At 45.6% G+C, this 26853-nt stretch overlaps 1 protein-coding gene across 4 annotated transcripts in view; it reads right to left on the bottom strand.

The window, feature by feature from the left end:
* Positions 1–9240, bottom strand: part of LOC144678926 (WAS/WASL-interacting protein family member 3-like) — a 130602-nt gene extending 121362 nt beyond the window's left edge. For all 4 annotated transcript variants that reach the window (XM_078539023.1, XM_078539026.1, XM_078539027.1 and 1 more), the window contains exon 1: positions 9083–9240. The gene's annotated coding sequence lies outside the window, so the exon portion shown is untranslated. The remainder of the gene's footprint in view (positions 1–9082) is intronic.
* Between the last annotated feature and the right edge of the window lie 17613 nt (positions 9241–26853).

Raw genomic sequence — 26853 nt, 5'->3', positions numbered from 1 at the left:
TCCCTCCAAATCAGACCATTTAAGGTACTTTTACATGCCTTTTAGGAGCTGCAGGGGTAGTAGGTTGGATTTTCAAAGAGGCACATGGATAACATGTATCTTCCAAAACAGATCAGATGAGGGATGGCAAGTACTGAGTGGGGAGTCACTCATAGCTCCACCAAGACGTCACTCTGGCCCGGTAAAAGGGGCAGCAGGGCAAAGGGGGACTTAGCTCTTAATCAGAGGTGCCCTTGGTGCAGTGCAGGTAACAGGGAGAGTGGGAACTCAGTGCCTGAGCTTTGAAGGGAGTTAGCACCCTCCTGGCATCACGAGACAGAAGAGCAGATTGCAAGGCTGTGAAGAACAGCTGTGCAGCCAGTTTCAAGAATGAAGGCTCCAGCTAGCAATTGGGTCACAACTGTTAGATATTGAACACTGTGACACTGTGTGGCAACACCTTCTACAGGAAAGGTGGGATGCCAAGCTGCAGGAGGGCACAGGAGAGATAAGAGGGGCAGGAAGGACACAGAGGCCATACCCTCAATGCAGGATCGACTGCCAAAAACGGAGATACCTCGAGAGGACTGAGATCTAGTGCCGTAGGAGACTTTGACTCTCCAGGCAGATGGCCACAGACATCTGTGGCCTCATCGCAAAAACCTTGCACCTCACTGCATAGGTCACCATGCTCTTCCTGTGGCCATCAAAGTCACTGTGGTCTTGAGCTTCTTCACTTCTGGCTGCTTCCAAGGATTAGATGTGGACCTCAATAGCATCTCAAAAGTGGCTTCGCACAACTGCATATTGCTGGTCACTGAAATCCCCTTTGCCAGAGCTGGGCAGCACGTTCATTTCAAGACAGACGTGGGCTTGCATGGACAGAGGGCATCAGGTCTTGCCTCCATCGCTAGATTCCCCCAAGTGCAGGGTATCATCAACTGCACCCATGTGGCCATCAAGGCACCAAGTAACTACCAGTGATATCCAGCAATAGGATGAACTTCCATTCTCTCAAAGTTCCACTGGTCTGTGACCACAAGAAGAACTTCCTCCACGTGTGAGCTGCCAGTAGCCATCACTCCTTCATTCCTTGTCAGTCCAAGCTGCCTCAGATCTTTATTCCAATGCCCAAAATGCATGGATGGAACCTAAGGGACAAGGGGAGAGATTGAAGAGATTGCTTCTGACCCCTCTAAGGGCGCCCCAAAAAAAGGCACAAAGGTGATATAACCAATGCCACCTTCTCAGCAGGACAATCATTGAACAGGCTATCAGATTTGTGAAGATACAATTCTGCCACCTAGACTGATCAGGCAGTGCCCTCCAATACCACCCTGCAAGAGTCTCAGTCATTGTGGTGGTCTGCTGTGCTTTCCATACAGTGGTCCTCCAGGGAAGTGTGGACTGCGCAGACAATGAGGCCTTAGAAAGAGACAGTTCATTGGAGAAGGAGAAGGAGCAGGAGGTAAGAAAGGAGGAGGAATTGAAGGTGGAAGGAGATGCCACTGAATAAGGAGGTGCCCCAGCTTCATGACAAGATGGCCTCCTCCTGCCATGCTCTGGGAAGAAGACATCTCTCTTTCTCTGCCCCTGGACAACCAGCAGCCTAAGTGATGGCTGCTGTGGGTTGTCTAAATGAGACTAACACTTCACCTGACCCACCTCCATTTCCCCCCCCATCCTCCGCCCCCACCCTCTCATTCTAAGTGGACAGGAAACCTGTCTCCATTCCAATTAAGGTCTCATCATTCCAAAGCTCAAACAACACCCTCCCACCCACCCCCACCCACCCCTTGCATTGAACATCTGAACTATAATCAATTTGCCAAGAGAGGCACGTTTCTGACCCAAAAACCAGACCCGGCTCCAGTTTCCCACCTCTGTGGTGAAAATTTAGCCCATGGCTGCTTGCCCTGTTCACTCAAGTCCCAGATGCCCCATTTCCATTTTTAGTAACTTGCAGCTTCAGCAATTTGTCATGCAAAACATTTAAAACCTAAAGATTCAAGTCTAACTAATGGCAGAATCCAATCCCTGCTGCAGGTCATCACTTTCCATTGTACAATTATTGTAAGAAGATGCAAGTACACAAAAAGGTGTTTTGAAATCAGGCGCTCAGAAACAAGGACACTTAAGTCATTATATGGTTGAGCCATCACCATTATTTACTCAAATGTGTCATTTTTAGGCCCAGGCCTTGCTTGCATGCCACTGGTGAGCTGTGAGTGCCATATGGGCTTCTTGCAGCAGTTCATCACTCTCACCTCACCTTGTAGCTAAAGATTGCAATGGGGGTCCTACATCCATCTCAAGAGCCCCCTGTTAGAAGATGGTTGTTCTTTTTAGTCAAGATAAGAGGACTCTCACAGCATTTATTGTTGATGCACACAGATTATTAAGCCTACAATAATGACTAATATTGACTTAAAAACAACATTTACAGCAAAGTCCTGCAAGAATTAGCTGGGAAATTCAAAATACATTACAGTTCTGAGTTCTGTGTACTTAGTTGGCCAGACTTTTGAGTTCCAAAATATCTGCTCCAAGACCCACTCCTAATAATCTTTTTCCTCAGATTGTGCATAACAATTTGCATGTTTCATAAAATTATCCAATACACAGTCATCATTTAACACTGATTTGCCTCTTCTCGCAAAAATATATCATATTCCCTAACTTGTCAGATCTATGCTCTTTCTCAGGTCTTTATCTTTCAAGAATGGAGTTAACAAAGAAAGGGTTTTTTTTGTCTATTCTGCTACAAACAAAAGTCTGCACAATAACTTTAGTTTTAGTAAGTTATTTTCCCATCTGATAAAGGTGATGTATTGCTGTGAACTCCATTTGTTGCATTACAAGATACAGGTGGGAGTACTTGGGCGTTTCAATCTGCTGCATAAGAAAGAGAGTGAGACAGAGAAAGAAGAACCTGCATCATGACCTCAAAATGTCTCAAACAGAACAACTAATATAAGAATTTTTGAAGTGTAGCCACTGCTGTAATGTACAAAACATGGCAGCTAATTTGCACATAGCTAAGTTCCAGAAACAGCAATGTGATTATGATCAGATAATATGTAAATTATGTGCTCAGATCTCTGGAGCGGGATTTAAATCCAAAACTTTGAGAGGTGACAGCGCTACCAACTAGTTCATGCTCATAATTTTCTTATGAGTTTCCTATGTCAGGCATAGGTTCATGTTTGGAAATTGGATGCAGTTTGAAATACCTTTCTGTACCATTATGTTGGGTTAATAACTTTGTTAAAGTAGTGCACACAGGAATTCAACACAAATTTATTTACATTAGGGTAATTTTGACTGTTAAGTGCTTCTCAATGCAGATGAAGAAGTCTTTCAGAAGGCCAAGTTTACCATCCCTCTTTTACACATTACAGACTGGCATCAACAAACACCAAGGAGGAGGTTATCTTGTTGCGCTCCAAGATAAGAATGTGACCCACAGAATACCACTATCTTAAAAATGAATTAAAAACAGTGAGAACTTTTTCACACTCTAAGGGCTAACATTTTTGCTCAGCAGCGGGCAGGCGCCTGGCCCGCTCGAGCTTAAAATGGCGTGCGATGACACTGGGCGAGCGCCCGATGTCATTGCACACTCACGCCATATTTCGGTCGGCGGGTACGTGCGGGAGTTGGCAGCATGCCCGCCGACAATTAACAGGCCTAATAAGGCCATTAAAGTATTAACTGAATGCAATTTTTCACTGCCCGTCCAAACCTCCTGTTGGCGGGCAGGTGAAAAGGCCAAACGGCCTTTGGATTTTTTATGAAACCTCATCCACAGGTGGGATGAGGTTTCCAACAGGAATTAAAAATAAAATAAAAATTTTGAAGTATCATTTAGAACACGTCCCTGCTCATGTGACAGAGTTACATGAGGGGACATGTTTTTAACATTTGTAAGTTCTTTATTTTTGATTTTTAAAATCTTCAGCTCCCTGAGGGGAGCCTTCAGGAAGCATTCGTTGCATGCACCCGTGCGCATGCGCAAACTTCTGCGCTCGCCCTCCTCCCGCCCCCACCCCGGCAGCACTTAGCACTGCAGCCATATTTCACGCTGGCTGGCCGTTAATTGGCCAGCGAGCATGAAATCGATACAAAAGCAGAAAATGCCGGAAAAACTCAGCAGGTCTAACAGCATCTGTGGAGCAAGAAACAGAATTAACGTTTCGAGTCCATATGACTCTTCTTCAGAGTGAAGAAGAGCCATACGGACTTGAAACATTAACGTTCTGTTTTTGTTTCAGATTTCCAGCATCTGCAGTATTTTGCTTTTATGACACTGTTACCTCATTTTGTTCACTGCATCCAGACCTGGTTGCACTGGTAAAATGACATGGCCCAAACAAATGTTGAGAGCTAGATTTTACTCTTGAATTTTTCTATGGGTTTTTGCATTGGAAGTTCCATTTAGCCAACCATCTCAAAAGTACAGCATCCTCTACTGAGTACCTAGTACCTACGTGAAGAGGGAAAGCAACTGTGTATGTCCTTAACCAATCAGATTGTAGAATGTTTCATAAGTCTGAATCGGGAAGTTTTTTTTCATATTTTTTCATGGGATGTAACCATCTCTTGCAAGGACAGATTTTGTTGCTCATCCCTAATTGCTCTTGAGAAAGGTGATAGAGAGTCACTTTCTTGAACTGCTGCAGTCAGTTTCGAACTGTGGAACTGAAGAACAGTCATACTGGACTTGAAGCATTAACTCTGTTTCTCTCCCCCCAGGTACTGCTAGAGCTGCTGAGTTTTTATTTCAGTGAACATCCCCACATCTGACCTCATGATGGAGGGAAGGTCATTGCTAAAGCAGATGAAGATGTTTAGGCCTAGGACACTATCCTGAGAAATTCCAGCAGTGACGTCCTGGGGCTGAGATGATTAGGTTCCAACAGCCACAATGATCTTGCTTTCTGCTAAGTCTGGTTCCAACCAGTGGAGCAGTGGAGAGTTTCCTCCCTAAATCCTATTCACATCAATTTTGCTGGGGCTCCCTGATGTCACATTCTGTCAAATGCTGCCTTGGGGCCAAGGGCAGTTAGTCTTACCTCACCTCTTGAGTTCAGCTCTTTTCTCCATGTTTAGACAAAAGCTGGAATGAGGTCAGAAACCAAAACTGAGTATCGGAGAGTTGGTTGTTGCTGTGTGAGTGCTACTTGATAGCACAATCGACAACTCCTCCATCACTTTGCTGATCTTTGAGAGTAGACTGATGGAACGATAATTGGTGGATTGGATTTGTCCTACTTTTTGTGGACAGGACATATCTGGGCAATTTTCCACGTTGTCAGGTGAATGCCAGTATTCTAGCTATACTGGAACAGCTTGGCTGGGGGCACAGCTGGTCTGCAGCATAAGTCTTTAGTACTATTGCCGAGATGTCGTCATAGCCTTTGCTGTATCTATTATCTTCAGCCGTTTCTTGATATCACGTTCGGTGAATTGAATTAGCTGAAGACTGGCATCTGTGATGATGGGGACCTCTGGAAGGAGGCTGAAATAGATCATCCACTCAACACTTTCGGCTGAAGATGATTGCAAATACTTCTCCCTTGTCTTTTGCACTGTACTGCTGGGCTCACCCATCATATAGGATGGGGATATTTGTGGAGCCTCCTCCTAGTCCTAGGATTAGTTGTTTAATTATCCACCACCATTCACAACTGGATGTGGTAGGACCGCAGAGCTTAAATCTGATCCGTTGGATGCAGGATCACCTAGCTCTGTCGATTGCATGCTGCTTCCGCTGTTTGGCATGCAAGTAGTCCTGTGCTGTAGCTTCACCAGGCTGGCACCTCATTTTTAGGTAGACCTGCTGCCTACAGGGTTACAGAACCAAGGTGAATCGATGGAGTTAAGATACAGGTGAGTCAGAGTCTAATTGGATGGTGGAACAGGCTCAAAATGGCTGAATGGCCTACCCCTGTTCCTGCATACTCTTAGATGGGGGTAATTTTAACTTATAGTGATAATGTAAAATGGATAATATCTAATCTAATATATTGACTTAAATGCAAAGGAAAACCAGGCAAAATGTGAAAACAAAATACTGCGAAGACTGGAAATCTGAAATAAAAACTGAAAATGCTGGAATACTCACCAGGTCCAGCATCTGTAGGGAGAGAAGAAGTATTAACATTTCAGGTCGTGGCCTTTCATCAGGCAAAATGTACACCCTGGCAACTAATCCAATATCATCCATTTTACATTACCCCCACTGACTGTTTCCAACTACTTCTCCAATTATGTTAGGAATATTAAAGTTAACAATGTTATTAAAATATACTAGACCGTTTCAGAAAAAGGTTAAAATGATTCATAATTTTGATCTTTTAAAGAACCTAGCAGAAGTTAAATCTGATAGAATGACTTGTTTCAAACTAGTATGCTTTATATGAATAAAACACTGCTAGTTTCAAACCTTCTACTTTCATTTCACTCTGATATAAACCTCACTTAAATGTGCAAATGAACAAAGTGTTATATGAACTTTCTTGTGTTAATTAGGTAAATTTCAGAGTTGTGAGTAACGTAGCAGTACATCACAACATTAAGTTGTATAGTCAGCAGGATCTATATTAGCAACAGGATAAAGCTCAAGTCCTAATCTTTTAAGACTTATGACAACCAGGAAGGAATGATGCTAACAAAATTATTTACTGATTTTTTTTTGGTTTCTAATCTACTAGAGGAAACATTAAAGATCAATAACTGTCATTACAAAGATATGATTTTTAAGCACTAAGCTTTAGTTACTTATGATATTTTTACAGTAACATTTAGTTTAGTGCGGTTAATTAAATTCTGTAAGAACTGAAAGGATTAGGCGTTAGAAAAATAAAAGTTCTTTAAAATTGAGATATTTCACAACTGGTTTTGAATAACAAACAAAAAGAACATAAAACACATATAATATTTCATTTAGTGCATGTCCCTATCTGACTGAACGATGCAAATCTCCAGTGAAAGAATTTGGAAAGAAGTTTGTAAGAGATTGCTCCAAAGACAGCAGGTTTTTTTTTAAAATTGGTTTTGCAGTGAATTTTATTTACTTACAAAAAGACGGATAGTTAAACAAATAAATACTTTGGTTCTATGAATAAATCTCCTTTTATGAAAAATTGTTGCTTGATTGCTCAATACAAGTATTTAAAAAGCACATGCATAACTATTTAGGATACATTACAAAATATAAAAGTTCCTCACTCAGATTCAGCATTGTTTAAAATTCTGTTCATCACATGTAACATGCGCTAAATAACTCTTGAATATGAAGCAATTCTTTTCAGGAAAATCCTTGCAGAAAAAGTTGAGACTCATGCTGTGGCTAAAAATTAAGATTTTCATTCTTAATGCTTTTTCATTGGAAAGAGTAGGTTTACAGCCAGGAAGTTCTAAAATACTGAACAAATGCACAATCTAGCTGTCAGCATTTCTCTGTACTAGGCAGTCCTTGGCTTTCCTGTCAATTTATAGTACCTCAAAAAGGTTCCAAAGTTCATACTGTACCTTATGTGTAATAATACATAATTTATAATTACTGTGAAAGCCTGCAGAATAAGTAGATTAAAGTAGCACAGATTGTTTCACTGGTCCATACTGGGAGCTTTGTCTGTGACTGTGTCATGCAGGGAGTTGTGGGCACATGCACTTCTGCGAGTTTCAGTTGTTTCTTTTTCAGCTGTTGTAATGAACATAAGTTCAAGGCCATTCAGAAAGGCACTTACCTCTTAGACACATTTTATATATAGAAAATCTTTCACAGTAAGTTTAAGAATTTAATTGTAAATGGTATCATTTAAAATTGTGTTGCAAACCTTATGTTAAGTCGTCAGTATTTCAGCTAGGGAACAGTTCAATTTGGTAATGGAAACGACTTTCGAAAATGTGATTTTTAGATTTTTTTTTCATCGTTAGCTTTGTTGGCGATTTTGATTATTAGTTTCTGAAGTTCCTGATTGGCACTTTTCATTCCTACTTGCTTTTCGTTGACTTAAGTTAATTTGAGATTTGTTGCTCTTTTACAAAATAACATGTGAGCCAATCAGGAGTCATGATAGCCAAATTGAGACGACCATAGTATAATGTAACAGATAGTAAATGTGTTTGGCATTTATTATATTTATTTTATATGTAGGATAGATTGCACGCAAAAGAAAAGTTATACCTTATTAATAAGAATATCAAGATTCAACTGTGATGGCATGCTACTGGAAGTACTGGAGTAAATGTGATGTGAGGGAAAAAAAATTCACCCATAGGGTGGTTGGAGTTTGGAAGAAACTTCCTGAAAAGGGTGGTGGAGGCAAGTTCGATCAAGGTATTTAGAAGGGAATTGGATTGCTACCTGAAAAGAGAGAATGTGCAAGGTTATGGGGATAAGGCAGGGGAGTGAAACTAGGGGGAATGCTCTTTCAGAGAGCCAGTGTAGGCTCGATGGGCCGAATAAACTCCTTCTGCATGTAAAGATACTGTGACACTGTGAATATAAAAATATTCCTTGTCTGCTCTGAATTCTTACGTAGCTGAAGGCAGGAGGTTCAGTTCTCTCACAATGATACTGTTGGGGGTCTCCCACTCATTGTCTACCGTAACTTTGACGGAAAAGGCACAGAAACCTGGGAATCACTGAAATGTCGTGGCTTTTTCCCTGCAATATATCACCTGCCGAAACTGTAACCCCATTATTCTCGCAGAGACAAGCGTAGATATTTCACGTTCTCCCAATACAAATACGCTGGATGAACTTCTTTCATAGCTGACAGCTGATTACCACCTTAGGCTTTACCCGGTTTAAAGCTATTTCCTAAAAATATTTTTGTTAAATACAACCTAACACTGCTCACCCCCCACATAAAAACTCATTACAAAATGATGATGAGAAATGTCCAGCGCCTCAATAAAATAGCTGACTTAAGATTGGGTGAGGCTTGTTAAAAAGGACACTGTTGCTGTTAAACCACAAGGAATGTTTCAGTTGTAATACCTGCTGCAATAAGAAAATAAATACCAATTTAAAAAATAACCTACTTACAATATTAACCCGAATACAAGTAAAGATAAATAAATAACTCACCGAGCAGTGGAAGCCTCACACAGCTTCTGTTGCAATCACATATATATACGACCAATAAGATTTGACATCTTCTTGCTTCTGGCAGGTGGAAATGAGACAAACCAGTTTAAAACACGAAGTTGCTTGCCCTGTTATCAGAAACTCAACCAGTTCCTTCCAGCTCGCGTTCCGAAAGCCCAGCGCAGGCTCAGCTGTCAATCACCCCTGGGGAGGCGGGGCCTCGTTGAACCTGCCCACCCACCGTCTGCTGTCAAACACCACTGGGGAGGCGAGCCTCATTGCACCTGCCCTCCCACCTTCTGCTGTCAATCACCCCTGGGGAGGCGGAGCCTCATTACACCTGCCCTCCTGCCGTCTGCTTCACCCCAGGGGAGGCGGAGCCTCATTGCACAAGCCCCACCCCCCCCCCCCCCCACCGTCTGCTGTCAATCACCTCAAGGGAGGCGGAGCCTAATTGCACCTCCCCTCCCACCGTCTGCTGTCAATCACATCCCGGGAGGCGGAGTATCATTGGACCCGCCCTCCCACCGTTTGCTGTCAATCACATTCCGGGAGGCGGAGTCTCGTTGCACCTGCCCTCCCACCCTCAGCTGTCAATCACATTCCGGGAGGCGGAGTCTCGTTGCACCTGCCCTCCCACCCTCAGCTGTCAATTTGAAGAGCCACACAGGACGAAGGCGATGTCTGCCAACTGCTTGACTTCGGACAGGAAGGAAGATGAAACATTCGTGGTAGCATTGAAACTGCAAGGAATTAATCTTAAATAACAACTAATGCAATCAACCAGCCCAGCATGTTTAGGATAGGAAGGAATGACTGATGCAATGGGAGAGCTTTAACTTTGTTTTCCAAATTGCAAACACAATCCTTTCTGATGAACTGTTATTGACTTGAATGTTTCTCTCTCCACAGATGCCTGATCTGCTTCTTTCCAGCATTTGCTATTTGCTTTTCAAATTCATAGCCTCTGCAGCATTTTGCTTTTGGACAGAGGGGTCTCACTGGGTTGATTCCCTTTAGTGATTCAGTGAAAATAGAATCACAGGGCAGAAATTATCCCAGGCTTTGGGACCCTGATACCAAGACCAAATGGGAGCCCATGCCCACACTTGCCAGGAGCCAGACAGGCGGAGCTACTTTTTCAAAGGTGGCCTCCTAACTGGTTCCCAATGCTGCCAGCCCAACCACAGGGCCAACAGCTCTGAAGCCTCGGCAGCCACACTGGGAGAGGTGGGTGCTGCTGAGGCAGATTGAGGATCAAGAGATGTTATGCCACAGCGGATGGTAAATGCTGAGCTGCTCGAATCCCAGAGGGAAAGTTGAAACAGCTGCCACAACTGTTTGCAATTTGTACTTTATTTCGAGATGTGTGCCTTGAATTCAGTAGTAATAAGCCCACCATGATTTAGAGGTTTTTTACAAAACTAAATTAAACATTTATTAATAGAAGAAAAGATTTTACACACATACATAGGTCTAAAAATTGCTACAATAATAACTGCTAAATCTCTTAATTAATCTGACTCCCAGTTAAGACAACTCTCTGACTCTCTGTTAAGGCAACAGTAAAACAACATAGATTTCAACAGACCCAGGCAAAGCACACAATACCCTGGACAGTGATATTCACAGTGAGTTTTCTTAGCTTTGGTTCCTGTAGACAGCAGCTCGATACATAGAGGCTGGAGGCTTTTTATGCTTGTTAGTTTTTAGAATATCTCCTTTCCTTACAAATAACCTCATCTCCTTTAAACATGTTTCTCCCTTTTTATTGTAAAATCCATTGTCCCAATATATCTTTGCAACTTTACTTTTTCCACAATATAATTATTCCATAGTATTCATATTATCAGTAATCTTTGGGAAAAATAAACACACTGTTCAGCTTAGCCTCTGTTGGCTAGGTGTAACACCTTGCCATCTCTTTGAAATTCAAGACTCTGGTTTATCTAAAAATGTAAATTTTCTTTGCACCTCACATTCTAAAACTTCAGCCATGTATACGTACTTAGCATTTCCTAGCTCCTCTTTTGATAACTCAACAACTCCAGACTAACTGGCTGCAATACAATTAAAATTCCCCCACACACAACCTCACACAGAGAAACTAATCCAAACCTTTCAAGGCACAAAAATGGTTCCAGGGATGAGGGACTTTGGTTACGTAGATAGATTCGAAAAGCTGGGGTTGTTCTCCTTGAAGAAGAGAAGTTTAGAGGGATAGAAATATTCAAAATAATGAGGGGTCTACACAGAGTGGATAGAGAGAAACTGTTCCCATTGGCAGAAGGCTCAAGAACTAGAGGACACCGATATAAGGTGAGTAACAAAAAAGAGGACACAAGCAACATGAGGAAAAACTTTTTTTACACAAGTGGTTAGGATCCAGAATGTACTGACTCAGAATGTGGTGGAGGCAGAAATGTACACATGATAACTAATTACTTTTAAAATTGTAAAATCTTGTAGTTACATTTTGCTATTTTCAGTTACATCTTCTGATACTTTGTGTAAATAAATTGCAACATGATTAAAGCCATTTTTTTCTGCATTGGGTGGCATAACAACTGTGTGAAACTATACCAAGGACAGCTGCCTTGAAAGCACAGAAAGAAATGAAGGAATTGGAATGAAGATACAAGGACATGTTATAAATTCCCCTTGGCCTAATTCTTGTCAATGCTTTATCAAAATCGATATTGCAGTTTATTAATCTAGGGTTGCTGAATATAAGCAGATCAAAGCAGGACATTTTGACAGTTATATTGAATTCTGCTGAGAATGGTTCCAGAGGCACTGTTGGAACATTGCCCAATTGATTATTCATATGTGAACCTATACAGTAAGTGTTAGCAGGTTATTTAATTGCTCATCCTATCTTAGCCTCACTCAATTAGACTTGCACTTTTGAAGCAAGCAATACTATGTTATGATCAGGAGCAAAGATGATATCACCTCATTAGCCCACAGTCACTGAAAAATATGCATTTATTTCACACAATATCACATCTCTTGGAAATGTTTCAAAGTTCTTGTCAATAAATGACATTGAAGCGCAGTGACTTCAGAGACTGGGGCCTTTAGTTTTGCCTTTTTGTTATCTTTGTAACATCTAGTCTTGACTGTTGGTGTATTCTTCGGTTTTGTCTCTCTTTCCCTTCCTGCCTTTCTCTGACCCTCATTTCACATATTACTATTTTGCTCTCCTGCTTTGACTCTACCCCATGATTTGCAACATCCACCGATGCTTGATCGGTCACCCACCTTGTTTAGTTTAAAGCCCTCTCTACTTCCCTAGTTATGTGACTCGTTAGAACACTGGTCCCAGCGCAGTTCAGGTGTAGGCCTTCCCAACAGTACAGCCCCCACTTTTCCCAGTACTGATGCCAGTGCCCCACAAACTGGAACCCACTTCTCCCACACCAGTCTTTGAGCCACGCATTCATCTCTCTAATCTCATTTACCATATGCCAATTTGCACGTGGCTCAGGTAATAATCCAGAGATTATTACCTTTGAGGTTCTGCTTCTCAATTTGATGCCACCCCCTCATACTGACTATGCAGAACCTCTTTCCAAGTTGTACCTATGTTGTTGGACCACGCGACAACTGGATCCTCCGCCTCCTGCTTCCAAGTTCCTCTCCAGCCCAGAGCAAATGTCCCGAACCCTGGCACCGGGCAGGCAACACAGCTGTCTGGACTCTCGCTCTTGGCTACAGACAACAGTGTCAATCCCCGTCACTATACTGCCCCCACTACCAGTACATTCCTATTTGTTCCCCATGACTGAATGGCTTCCTGTACCATGGTGCCATGGCCAGCCTGCTCATCCACCTTGCAGATCTTGTCTTTGACCATGCAAGTTTTGAGCACCTCAAACCCGTTTGACAATTACAAAGTCTGAGGCTCCTCCACTCCTGTCTGTTCGGTCCCTTTACCTGCCTCACTCACAGTCACATCCTCCTGTCCTTCACTGCTGGTCTAAACAGTCAACCCTAGTCTAAAAGTGTGACCATTTTCTGGGACATGGCTTAGCTTGGAATCCACTTACATATGCTTCTATGTTAAAGATGCTACATATGGGCACAGTATTGCTGGTTACATTCATACTGTGCTTTATTACGTTCTCAAGACATACAAATGCTTCACACCCAAGGAATTACTCTCTGAAGTGAAAAAGGAGTTTTCAGCCATTATGTTGTCATCAGAACTAGTCTTGCTTTACAGACCAAGTGCTTTTTCACAATTTGCATTTACTATGTTCGAGATATTTTTTAAAAAAAGATCATTAACCTGAAATGCTAATTCTGTTTTTTATTCCACAGTACTGCCTCACCTGCTGAGTCTTTCCAGCATTTTCTGTTTTTATTTAAAAGAAAACAGATGCTGCCTTTTTGCTCCTTCTGTGTCAGGGCAGTGCTACTATTGTCTAAGGGCGGAATCATTCCAGGTTCGCACTAAGTGCGGTAGCGGGCATGAAAAAAGTCTTTTTACTCGCCAGCCACAATGGTGGGTTGACATGTCATATTGTCCCATTTCCAGCACACCCCGCCTCATTAATAATACATTCATGGGAAACACTCTGGATCGCTGGGCACAGGCTGTCTCCACCCCTGCTGCGGATGTCAGAGCAGCACCTAGAAGAAGTGGTAGGCCTAGAAAAGTTAAGAAATTCTGATCACAAGTGGTTGCACGGGTGCACACATTTTGTCACTTTATAATCTGAAAATATATTAATTTTCACTGAATAATGTGTAATGTTGCCTTTCAGCTTCATTGACAGGCTTCATGAGTCCTCCCACTGCATCCCCATTCACCCCCCACTAGCAGTTCAGCTGCACGGAGCCAGATCATGAGTGATTTTGGATGGAGAAGTGTGTGTATCGCCAGCAAAGGGGACTCGGAGGGAGCGGACAGCATTTGAGATTCCTGAGTGGATGACCCAGGGGTGTCTAGCTACCACCCCTCCTCCCTTCGGGTGCCTGAGGGCCCTGATCTGATCCTTTGAGGGGAAGGATCACCTGGAGGGATGTTGAGGTGCCCCGTTTTCCTCTCGCATTGCCACTGCAGGAACTCACCCATGTCTACCACAAAAGATTGCAGGTCTGTGCACATCTCTCTCCATGACATCTGCCATCCTTCCCATGGACTCCATGCATGCATGTGGGTACCACTCCATCAGAGAGCAGGCCGACGCACTCCTCTGACTCATGTGCTACTCTGTTGAGGGCTTCTAACAGCTCTGCGGAATGTTCCCCCCCTTCTGCTGACTCTCCATAATGAGCTGGAAGGCCAGATTTAGAGGCTTGCCCTCTGACTCGGACCTCACAGGTGCACCTTCCCCAGCAGTTCTCCGAGCGTTGGGGAGCTCGGCTGAACCTGTCTCCTTCTGCCCTCCCCCTGCTGCGGACACGTGTCTGTGCGGTAACCACCAGGTTGTGAACCCAAGCCTGCATTAGATCTAGGTCCCACCGAGGTATGTGGCTCTGCACTGGTGAAGGGTGTGGGTAAGTGCTGTGATAGGCCTTCCAGGCTGCTTATTTCTAGCTCTTCAATGGAGGACGTGTCCTCTTGACTGGAGATGAGGACCTGGATGGAGCTGTGGTGCTCTTGGCTGGAGGTGAGGACGTAGATAGAGCTGAGGGACTGTCTGCCTGAGGGCGTTGGTCGCTTGGCAGAGCTCCCCATGAACCAAAGCAAAGATAATTAGTGCATGGCAGCCAAGTCAAAAGGAGAAGAGAGAGCGCTCACAGTTGCGTTGAGAGATGAATGATGCGGTGAAGGATCCTCACGTGGGTGCTTGCTGCCGACCTCACCAATGACCTCACAATCCATGGCCTCACCAGTCAGTGCGATGGCATGCTCCTCGAAGTGAGTGACGGGTCTAATGTGGGCCATGCTACCTCTGGTCTGGGACCTCTTTTTGCTGTTGTGAGCCAGCTTCTGCATGAAAACAGATGGAGAGAGTGTGTGCAGGATGCATGGCACTGCATGGAATGTTTGTGTGCTGAGCGGAGCCATGGACGGGATTTGGATGCTAGTTCCAGAGGATTTGAGCCTGATGGAAATGTGAAGATGCATGTGAGAGTTAGTGGTGTTGTCCCTTCAGCTGTGAGATTGCTGTGGATGTGTAATGGGCTTGTGAATGTGTGAGTTGAGAGTGATGATGCGGAATGGACGAGACCATTCATTCTCTTCCTGCACTGGATGGCTGACCTCCTCTGTGCTCCGGTGGTGCTGATCGCTGCTGCTACCACCTCCCAGACCAGATTGGTGACTCTGGTCCATCTCCTGCAGCCAGAGCAGGGATTGAGGACATTGTGGCATCCTTCCACTGCATCCCAGAGATGCATCACTAAATTTGGGGACTGCCTTCTGTCAAGAAACTATCCTATTTTTCCTGATATTACTGTAGTATATTTTAAAACAGGTTTATGTGTGTGCGTGTGTGTGTGTGTGTGTATGGTTCTGTGTGTGGGGCTAATTTAATTAAATTAGAGACGATTAGACTGAAGGTTTAAATTATCAAAGAGGTGAGGTGTACAATGGGCGTTTGAAATGGAGATAAGTAAAGCTTTGGTGAAGTCACAACAGAGATGGTATGAACTGCCAAGATAAGTAAGCCAAAGTGATTACGTTTACTTTTTCCAAATGTGCTGGCCATAAGGATAACATGAAAGACTTTTATATTCTGGGAAAAGTAAGTTCTAAAGACAAGCGGAAACAATGGGATTACAGATCAAAAAGGGAGAAATATATTTGAAGAAGGATGGAAGGCTCTGTGAGATTTTGAAAGGTGACTATGTGAAACAGACTTGGGGAAAAGCCTCTAGCTACCCTGCAGAAGTTTCCTATTCCAGTAACCAAAGTTGTGTTAAAAGTCTTTGGAAGCTCATTATCCAGTGGGCGCTTGTGGTAATTTTGCTGGATGACTTTATAAATTTGGAATCTATTTGGCCTGTTGCCTTAAAGCGGGTGTGTGGTGGGAGTCTGGTTAAGTAGAAATTTTGGGAACTGTTATAACTGTGTAAGTGCAATCTTGGGTATGTTTAAGTTTTTTTGTTGATAATATATTTTAATTTAATCTTCAAACTCTCTAAAGGTGGTAGTAGACTCATTACTTCTGACTTCAGTGCACAAACCTTCTCATAATAAATACAAATTGCAAAATCGTTGTGATAGCGTGGCCAAGTTTCCCTTGTGGATTTGGTCAGCTTGGCAAATACCACCCACCATATCATAACACTTCTTCTTTGCTTTAGGGGCCATCTGTCACCTGGAGCAGTCCTGGTCTGTAGACATGAAATAGGCTTCTGCTCTGGTGCACTTTTAATATGGCATCCAGAGCAAGGAAACATTGAGTTCACAGCATGTCGGGCAAATCCAAGCACGCCCACCACCGATCCGGCATGTTTCCTGTGAATACATTACTAATGAGGCGGGATGCGCTGGGAATGCGATGAAATGGCATGAAAACTGACCTGTTACTGCATTTTGTGCAAACCTGGGATGATTATGCCCTAAGTTTGAACTTATTTTACAATTTTTTGAAACCTAGAGCACAATTTGAGGTGCACAATTTGATTTGCATTTCTATATCTGTGTGTTAAGAAAGGTCAAATTGAGTTTTAGTTTCACTTTAAAAAGGTGCCTGCATTTCTAATGAGGTTTTTATGACTGTTGCAACTAAGATAAACAAACAAGAGTAGAAGAATTGAGCTGTTGCCTAGCAACAGAGGTCCAGAGAGACAGGTCCCTCCTACAGGCACGCACAGAAAAGCTAGAAACAGCAATTTGATTTTGGAAGCTGTTTGAGTTCAGTTGGCTTTGAAAGTACCTGCCAGGAGAGACTGGAACAAAGGGGGACTTATAGCAAGTCCCAAGCTAAATAAAAACCCCAAGGACCCAGGGGATTGGAACAGGGGAAAGTCCCAAGCAGACCTTCTAGTCTAAGGAAGGACAGGAACCTGGAAAGGGCCCTGTTAAGTGAAGTTAAGAGTGAGGAGCAGAGATGAAGGTTCCAAGTTTCATATTTAAAGAGGCAAAAGCTGCAGAAAGCAGGTTTAAAGTGAGAACAGCTTGCTAGAGGCAAGAAGGTCCAAAGAGACAACTGAAGGTCTGTAACTCTTTACTCTAGGCATGTGCCATAGTGATATACCGTTAACGCTGAGTCGGTGAGAGAGAGTGTGCGGAAGACTCCTTGAATGCATGTGGTGACCCAGGGAAGAGGAATATCAGAAGGAGAATCCGAAACTCTGGAGGTAAACCCTTGCAGAAGGTGTCTGTGAAAAGATGTCAGTTTGGGAGGAGATTCCAAAGCAAGTTCTTGGAAAGTGGAAATTGGAAACCCTCATGTGAAGGACAGAGTTCAGTGAAACTGATTGGCTCACAGTGTGACAAGCATCTGGGTGGAGTTGAGGAACGATCCATAGCATCTGGTTGAGGTGGCATTTGTCACTTGGTTTCAGAATGTGGTGTGTCTGACCACAGGTCACCTATTGGTTTACATGGACTGTGTATTTACTGTTAACATTAAAGTATAAGATAGCTTTTGTAACTTGCAAATCTGTATATATCTGTAAAGGTATAGGTGTGGGTGAAGGAGTATTATAATATAGTTCATCTTTTCTTGTTGAATAAATGTTTTATTCTTTTGCTAAAAGTTCATCAGGTGACTCCTGTGACTCTGTTCAGTAGCTACTCTCCACATATCTAAACAACCAAATAAAAGTTATAATCTATCAAGCAGGGATCAGGCTTGTCCAGGGGTAACCTCAGCTGGGATCATAATAATAGCTTTATTGTTCTTCAGGCTAAACCTAAACTTCCAACCATATTCACTGCAGGGCAGTGTGTGCATACAGATATAAAAGCTTTCCATGCACAGAGGTGTACTGGCAGGCTGGGTGCAGCGGAATCTCATCATTGGCATTCGGCACATGAGCGGGCCAGTGCCTATGCACAGACCGGCCATCTTGTATTGACAGGATTTACAGTGTTTTATAATCACCCAAGTGAATCCCTTTGTATCACTAATGGAGTGTTACAGCTATGGCTTCAGAAGAGCTTGAGGCAGGCTGCTCATTGCCCTGTTCTGATATCTGAGATGCCTATGGCTCCACCGAAGACTGCTACATCCGCCTCTACTTATGCAGGGGTAGACTCAGTCATCAGGGAAAGAGGCTGCATGGGGGATCTGACTCAACAGGTGGGATGCAAGGGATGAGAACGGGGAATACCTTGAGCAGAATCCCCACTTACTTGCGCCTTTTCTCAAACTTCTCACTCATGGCAGACCCAACCCTCGCTGCTAACCAAGAGCTGGTGAGCACTTTGCTGCACTTCAGGAAGGCACTGATTGGCCAATAAGACTTCCCTCTATTTTAATTAATGTGACAGGCTGAGTTTGCAGGCCATTGGTGAGGATTGGATGCACTCATTTGCCTGCTGTGACTGATGCTCCATGCAGTTGGAGACTCATTCCATGGATGTGGACGACAGTGCAAATGCCTGAGACATCATGGTACTCATGCTGAGATGGACTCTTCCAATCTCTCTTCAAAGATGTGCACTGTCTCTGGAAATGCTGACTGAACCACACATTCACACATATTTTCCTGTTGGTGCTCAAGAATTGTCTTTCTCATGGAAGACCCTTGAGGCTCAGCATTTACATACAGCTGAGCAGAGCTAGGAGTGTCCTGCATCCTATGACAGGGACTCCACACTGCTGAACCTGTCTCTAGCATCTGCTTCTGCTCACTTCTGATCCGTGCCTCAGCATGTAAGAACCTAGCTATCTCCCTTGGATGCCCCAACGAGGTGAGGGTATCTTTGCATGAGTGACAGTGAGTGAGGCAGGTAAGGAGACCCAGAGAGCAGGAATGCAGGAGCCTCAGCCTATGCGAATGTCAAATAAGTCTGAGGGTCTCTCAACTTGTTTGGGAGAGGATGAGGGCTGCAGAGTGGATGAGAAAACTAATCATGGCACCGTGATTCAGGAAACCATTCAAGTGGGGGGAGCAAAAAGTAATGTAGTGGTAGCAGGGGGCAGTATAGTGAGGTGGATGGACACTTTTCTGCAGAATCCAGGCGGATCCAGCGAGGATCCAAAAGGCTGTGTTGCCTGTCAGGGTACGGGATATCTGCTCAGGGCTGGAGAGGAACTTGCAGTGGCAGGGGGAGGGTCCAGTTATCATGATCCATTAGGAACCAACGACATAGGTAGAACTAGGGAAGAGGTTCTGCATAGAAAGTATGGGCAAAATTTTTAGCTCAGTGGGTGGGTGCGCGCGCGCCCGACCTGCTCAAGCGTAAAATCATGCGCGTTGACATTGGGCGAGCGCTCGCACAGTCGCATGATATTTTGGTCGGCAGGCATGTATGGGAATCGTCAGTGTGCCTGTCGACAATTAAAAGACCTATTAAGGTCATTAAAGTATCAGTTGACTGACATTTTTCACTGCCCGTCCAACCTTACATTTGCCGGGCAGGCGAAAAGGCCAAGCAACCCATTACACTTTTTGGGAAACCTCATAGGCGGAATGAGGTCTCCTAAAACAAATAAAAATTTTAAAATTTAAGTAATAACATGTCCCTGCTCATGTGACAGAGTCACTTGAGGGGACATGTTTTATATCATTTTTAATTTCTTTATTTTTTTTTAAACTCTTCATCTCCCTTATGCAGCTCTGTGCATCAGGGAGACTCTGAAGTGCGCACTCGCACATGCACAAAGGTCGCGCTCACCCCGCTCATACCCCCCCCAACACCCCCCCCCACCCCAGCCCCCCCACCTGCACAGGCAACGCTCAACGATGCCACTCATGTTTCACGCTTGGCCTTAATTGGCCTGCCAGCATGAAATCGCCTTCCGGCCCCGATTGTGCGTGGCAGTGGGCTTCCTGACCGCCCCTGCCTGACCCTGCCGAGCCCGCCTGACAAGGGCAAGATTCTGCCCTATGAGAAGCTAGGTACTAAATTAAAAAGCAGAACCTCAAAGGTAAAATTGGCATAGGGAGATAAAATTAGAGAGATGAATACGTGGCACAAAGATTGGTGTGGGAGAAGTGGGATCTGGTTCGTGGGGCATTTGGCACCAGTACTGGAGAAGTGGGAGCTATACCATTGGAATGGTCTACACCTAAACCGTGCCGGGACCAGTGTTTTAGCAAGTCACATAACTAGGGAAGTAGAGAGAGGGTTTTAAACTAAATAGTGGGGGCAAGGGATCAAATTTGGGAAGAATTAGTCAACCAAAGAGTAGTGACAAGGCAAGAGAGAAAGGTACTAATGTGGGAAATAATAAATAGTCTGTAACAGGAGGGGACATAGAGTACAGGGAGTACAAATCCAGGACTAAATCAGAAGATAAGGCTAGAGGTTACAAAAATAATAAAAGGACAAAACTAAAGGCTCTGTATTTGAGTGCATGTAGCATTGTAAACAAACATGTCAGTGCAAATAAAAATAAATAAGTATGATCTAATAGCAATTATAGAGGCACAGCTCCAGGTTGGCACAGATTGAGACCTGAATATTGAAGGGCACATGACATTTAGGAAGGACAGACAGCTAGGAAAATGTGGAGGGGTGGCTCTGCTAATTAATGATGGTATTAGCACAAGAGAGAGGGATGATCTAAGTTCACGAAGCCAGGATGTAGAAACAGTTTGGGTCGAGATGAGAAACAACAAAGGCAAGAGCACTTGAGGCAGTGGTGCACAGACCTCCTAACAGTAATGATATGGTAGGACGGGGTATAAAGGAAGAAATAATGGGAGCATGTCAGAAAGGTACAGCAATAATTATGGGATATTTTAATTGCATATAGATTGAGAAAAGCAAATAGGCAAAGGTAGCCTAGATGAGGAATTCATTCAATGTTTTCGGATAGTTTCTTAGGATAGCACGTTCTGGCACCAACCAGAGAGCAGGCTATTATAGACCTGGTATTGTGCAACAAGATGGAATTAATTAATGACCTCATTGTGAAGGTGCTTCTAGGTTCACTCCCTCCAAGCCCCTGTCAGCCCCTCAGTCCCATTCTCTGTCACTGCAGAGGGAGCAGCTGGCCCATGAGTGATTCTGGAGGGAGAAGTGTGTGTGTTGGGAAGGGCCTTTCGGAATCTCGAGCAAGCACTCTTTCATGCACGTGGATCCTCCCTGTATCAGACTCACCTCAATGTTCTGAGCATTTTGAATGCTGCCTGCTGGGGTTCACTTTCAGTTGTCCATCTGAGCTGACCTGCATCACTGCCCACCCATTGATCACACTCCTATGCAGCACCTGATCTTGCCCACCACAACTGTTGTTTCATTTTTCACTGGAAAGCATGGTCTGGGTTTGCTTTTTCGTCAGCACTCCCATCTTATCCCCTCCCCCAGTCACAGATTTCCTTCCGTCATCACAGTTGACCCCTCCCAACCCCCACCCCGACCCCCCCAAACTCCCCCCCTCACCCCGGCACAACTTTCCACTTCTCCTCCGTGACCTACCAACCCCAATCCTTTTCTTTCGGGGATGTCCAGGTGAACATGCACGTTCCCTTTCTTCCTGAAAATCCCACCTCCATCCACGTTAGTCTCCCCAACCTCCTCCTTCCCACCCCCAGGTCCATGTCTGACTCTGAGTCCCCACCAGCCACTCTCGCCAACTCTTCTATCACTACTGTCTGGAGGTCTCCATGGGGAGGATGGCGGACGCCATCGAGACCCTGGTCCAGCAGAATGCAGAAATTTGTGTGGGCCTGCACTTCATTGTGGGAGCCATGGGTGAGTTCCTGCAGTGTCACCACGAGACGGAAATGGGGCAACTCGACATCCCTCCAGGTGCCCCTTCCCCTCAACAAGTCAGGCCGGGACCCTCGGGCATCCGTAGGGAGGGGAAGCGCCAGCTGGATATCTATCACTCTCGCCATCACTTCTATCATCCTCCCACCTTACCGCCTCACTCTGCCCTCGATCATTCTCACCATTCCTTCATACTGCGCCCGCCCTCAGTTCACTCCCCAGGAGGCAGACATGGACCCATCAGACCCCTTCCTTGCACGTTCACCTGCACATCCCCTCCCAGACCCCTTCCCCCCTTTGCGCCCCTTGCCCCCTTCACATCCCTTCGACTGCTGGAATCCTTTCACCCTGCCCCTCAGTCCTTCCAACCCCCCCGGACTCTCCCGCCACCCCGCCACTGCCCCCCCACCCCCCCCCCCCCACCCCCCACCCCCCACTTAGTCCCTCCCCCTTCCTGGCTACTTTCTTCACCCTTATTTCTTCCACCACCCTTAGTCCTTCCCCCCCCTCCCGACTCCTTCCTCCAGCCTTACCTCTTCCTCCAGCCTCACTTCTTCCTCCACCCTTACTCCCTCCCCTCTCTGCACTTCCCCTCTCTGCACTCCTTCCTTTACACCTTCCACCCCACCTTACACATACCTCCCCAGTTGCCGTCTTCACCCCTATTACCCCCTCCTCCTCCCATACTCCCTCCCCCCGGTCCCAACCTTCCACCCCAACACCTTCATTCCCCCGCAACCTCACCCCCCGACACTGTCATTCTCCCCTCCCAACCTTAGCCCTCCCGACACCTCATTCCCCCCCCAGCCGATCCTAGGCCTTTCTCTCCACCCCCTCAGCCATCATCCATCGTGAGCATCAACGGTAACGATCCAACTTCCATGAGCTGCTTCACAGCAGAGCCATGTCCATGACAATCCACCTAGCATGCCACGGACATTCCTCCAGTGTGTCATTGCTGTCGGGCTCCAGAATCTTCTGCTCCTCAGATGTCCATTATGTGAGTAAGACCATGGCAGGTAAGTCCTCACAGTTTTCAAGATGTGTTCTACACTGTTTTCCCGCTGACTTGGGCAGACGATCCAGCGGGGTGGGGTGGGGGGTGGTGTGGAAATGAATCTGGAGCCTTATAATGATTTATTACAATGAGGCTCCCAATGTCCGATGACAGGGAGTGTGGCCCGCCGTCAGCGGGTGGAGCAGACAATTGCAAACTGGTTTCACAGCATTATGAAACTAATTTTTGGCCTTCTCGCCATATTGTCCGCTTACGCCACTGAACACGCCCGATGCAAGTGGGCACGGACGATTCCACCCAATGTGGCCCATTGACTTCCCCACCTGCATTCCAAATAAGCGCCTGCAGTGTAAATTTATGAAAATACTTCTGTAATGTTCTTTAAGAAAGACAATGCAATTGGTATGTCAAGAATGGCCGCCTCAAATTATTTCTTTTGACCTCACTGAATCATCTCTTTCACCTCTACATTTAAAAACAAGTGCAAGCAACTCTTGTATTTCTTTGTCTCTAAAGTTGAGTAGGCAGATCATGACGTCAATCAGCATGCAAAGCTAATCACCAGTGCTGCCATTTTGGAGCTTCCTGCTTCCTGCAATGTTCCAATGAAACTCAACGCAAGCTCAAGGAACAGCACCTCATCTTGCTACTGGGCACTGCACAGACTTCTGGACTCAACATTAGCTTCACAGTTTTAGAACGTGACCCTTGCCCCCATTTTGTTTTTTTTTCTTTGCTGACTTGCTTTTTTCTCTCTTTCATTTCCTTTGCTTTCAACCAGCAGCCATTCGTGATCCTGAGATTCACACCTCCTCTAGACACATCTTTTGTTTCTTTACTTGACCGATTTCCACTCCCTTTGAACTAGCACCATTTGATCCCTCCATCATATCAAAGACCTTTCCTTTTCTTCCTATCCTCACCACCCCCCCTTTCACTTGCTCAAAATGTATTATATTTCTAACTTCCACAGTTCTGATGAAAGGTCAAAGACCTGAAAGGTTAACTTTGTTGCTTACTCCAGATTTTGCCAGACCTGCAGAGCATTTCCAGAACTTTCTCTCCATCATGGAAAAAATAGCAGATGAGCCAGAAAGTTGGAAGTCTCGCAGTTGAACACAGCGTTCCTTATTTTAGCGGGGGCTGGAATGGAGTCGGGCTGGGGTTCGTGAATGCATGGTTTACGGAGGCAGTTGGGCATTTAAAATTCATCAGCTGCCTCCACTGAAGTGGGATTTTAATAGGCCAGGAGTGTGAAACCTGAAGGCCGGAATTTCCCCTCCCGCCAGAGGTGGAGTTCATGACGGGCAGGGGTGGGGAGTATGAGGGGAGGAAAAAAATTGATTTCCCAACGACGAGAAATGATGATGGGAACTTGCGCTCCGGAATGTTTTGACGGGATAATGGTCGGCTGCCATTCCCGCCAAAGGTCGTCGGAACCAGGTTAGCATATAATTAATGCTATTCAAATAAGCAGATGACTGCAATGACCCCAACATCCCCCACCCCCAACTGGCATATCTTCCACCCTGCCAGCAGGAATTTACACCAGTCCGATTCATGACCAGGCCAACGTGGCATTCACATGGCGACAGCACTTACCTGAAAAGCCATGGCCTGGATCACTGGAAGGCCACACGGAGGTAAGGAGGCCTGAGAAGTGCTGCAAGACAAAGGGAAGGGGGGCGGGGGTTCAGAAGACAAAAAGGGAGGTGGGAAGCCAAAAGGGGGCGTCAGAAGACAAAGGAAAGTGGTGGGAAAGCAGGGAGCCTTGAAGCGGGGGTAGGAAACCAGGGAGCATTGAAGGGGGGGAATGTTCAGAGGGAAGAGTCTGTGCTGTCGATGCTGGAATCTTGGGGGACAACCTGAGGGTACTGATGGTGGGAGGGCAATGTAACTGTGAGAGGGTGCAATGGGATGCAGTAGGGTGGAAGGGTGAGGGTCCGTCTGTGGTGGGTGTAGGTCTTGTCTGGGTCATTGGAGAGGACAATATGTTTAACACGGATCTTGGGAGTGGGAGGTCAAGGTGCCCCATCCCCCTCTCGCATAGCCACTGCAAAAGCTCAACCATGGCTACAGTGATGGAGTGCAGGTCTGCACGCATGTCCAGCAGAAACTGGGTATTCTGTTAGACCAGGTTCTCCAAGGTGTCCACCATCCTCCCCATGGAGACTTCAATAAGCTCACATGTCAGAACCACTACTTCAGAGAGCACGCGGACGGACTGCTCTGCCTCGCATGCCACTCTGTTGAAGGCCTCTGACCCCTCTGCCTGATGTTCCCCTGTGTCTCGCTGATACTCTAACATCTTCTCCATTACTGCTCCCAGGGGCTCATCATCTCTCTCAGACTTAGTAGAGGCCTCTTCTCCAGCAGTCCTCCAAGTGCCGGAGACCTTAGCTGTCACTGTCTCCTCCTCCTGTGGATACGTGTCTGTGAGGTGACCACCAGCACGTGAGCCCGAGCATAAACTAGATCTATGAGCCACCATGATGTGTGTCTCTGGGCTGGTGGAGGGTGCAGATAATACTGTGACAGCTTTACAGGTGGAAAGTCGTCCTTGTCCTCTTCCGAGGTCTCTTGGGGGCTGGGGCTAAGTTCAGGTGTGGGGGCTGGCCTCCCCCTCTTCCAGCTGTCACCTGTAATGGAAAGAGGGAGAATGAGTGACTGCCTAGGCAGCCTCCTACATTGGACACAGCATCTCCCTCAGGTTCCAATTGGCAGAGATTAAGCATGCTCCTCACTGGACGCTTGGGGGAGGTTGACCTTGCCGTCGGGATGTACATGGTTCCGGTCCTCCCCTGCCAGCTCAGCAGCCTGATGCTCATATTGTATGGGGCCGGATGTTAGGCATGTCTCCTCCCATCTTCTCCCTCTCATGCCTGTTGTGTGCTGTCTTCTCCTATGTAAAAATAAAGAGTTGGATTGTGAACACTTCTGATGCAAGAACAGGTTGCATGCTGCTAATTTCGTGGCTGAGATGTGACCTCATGACTCCTTAAAGCCTGCCCACCATCTGCAAGGCAGAAGTGAGGGGTTTGAGGGAATACTGTCCACTTGCCTGGATAAGTGTAGCTCCAACAGCACTCAGGAAGTAGGACACCATCCAGGACAAAGCAGGCCACTTCACTGACACCCCTTCCAGCACCCTCAACATTCAGTCCCTCCATCGCCGACCCATAGTGGCAGCTGTGTGTACTGTGTGAAAGATGCACTGCTGCTAGTGCCCAAGGCTACTTCAGCAGCCCCCTCCAGACCCGCAAACTAGCATCTAGAAGGACAAGGGCAGCAGAGGCATGGCATCAGCAACATCTGCAAGTTGCCCTCTACTCCAACCTTCCCAACCCCTCCCTCCTCCACCCTGTAGGCTGTGCCTACAATGTGGCTGGGTCAACAACCCACAATTGCCTCCCTACCAACAAAACACAATGGACTGCAGTGGGGCAATGAGGCAGCACACCAGCACCTTCTGAAGGGCTTTTAGGAATGGGCAGCACAGATGCTGGCCTTGCCTTTGACGCTGCGTCCCATGACAGATTCATAAAATGTGAGGTGAGTATGGGTTCACTTACCCTGCATAATTAATTAGGTGAGTAGTGCACAATTCGACGTGCTTACCCACCCTGCCCTCCAGTGGGAGTCTCTCTGACTTCCTGCCCCCGTCACCGGACTTAGGTCCAGAGCGGAAAATCTCAGCAAAAGTGTGCAGATTAGGCCAGGTAAGAGCTGATCTGAACTTGGTGGATTTGTTTCATTGGCCAGGGTAACCCTTCGGCACTGGTCCGGGGACACCTTTGGGGGAGGTAAGATGCCCTTTTAGTAGGTCAGGTGTCCTTCGGGGTAGGTCAGGTGCCCTGTAGGGGACGTCAGTTGTCCTTTGGAATTGTTAAAAGTAGGCATAAATGTGTGTTTAAAAAATGCATAAACTCATTACTGTCAAGCTCATTGGAACTGTCAACA

The sequence above is a fragment of the Cetorhinus maximus genome, chromosome 3 (genome assembly GCF_964194155.1).
Source record: "Cetorhinus maximus chromosome 3, sCetMax3.hap1.1, whole genome shotgun sequence".
NCBI classification, from domain to species: domain Eukaryota; kingdom Metazoa; phylum Chordata; class Chondrichthyes; order Lamniformes; family Cetorhinidae; genus Cetorhinus; species Cetorhinus maximus.
The sequence above is the reverse complement of the archived record's forward strand: the minus strand, read 5'-3'. Positions and strand labels throughout refer to the sequence as shown.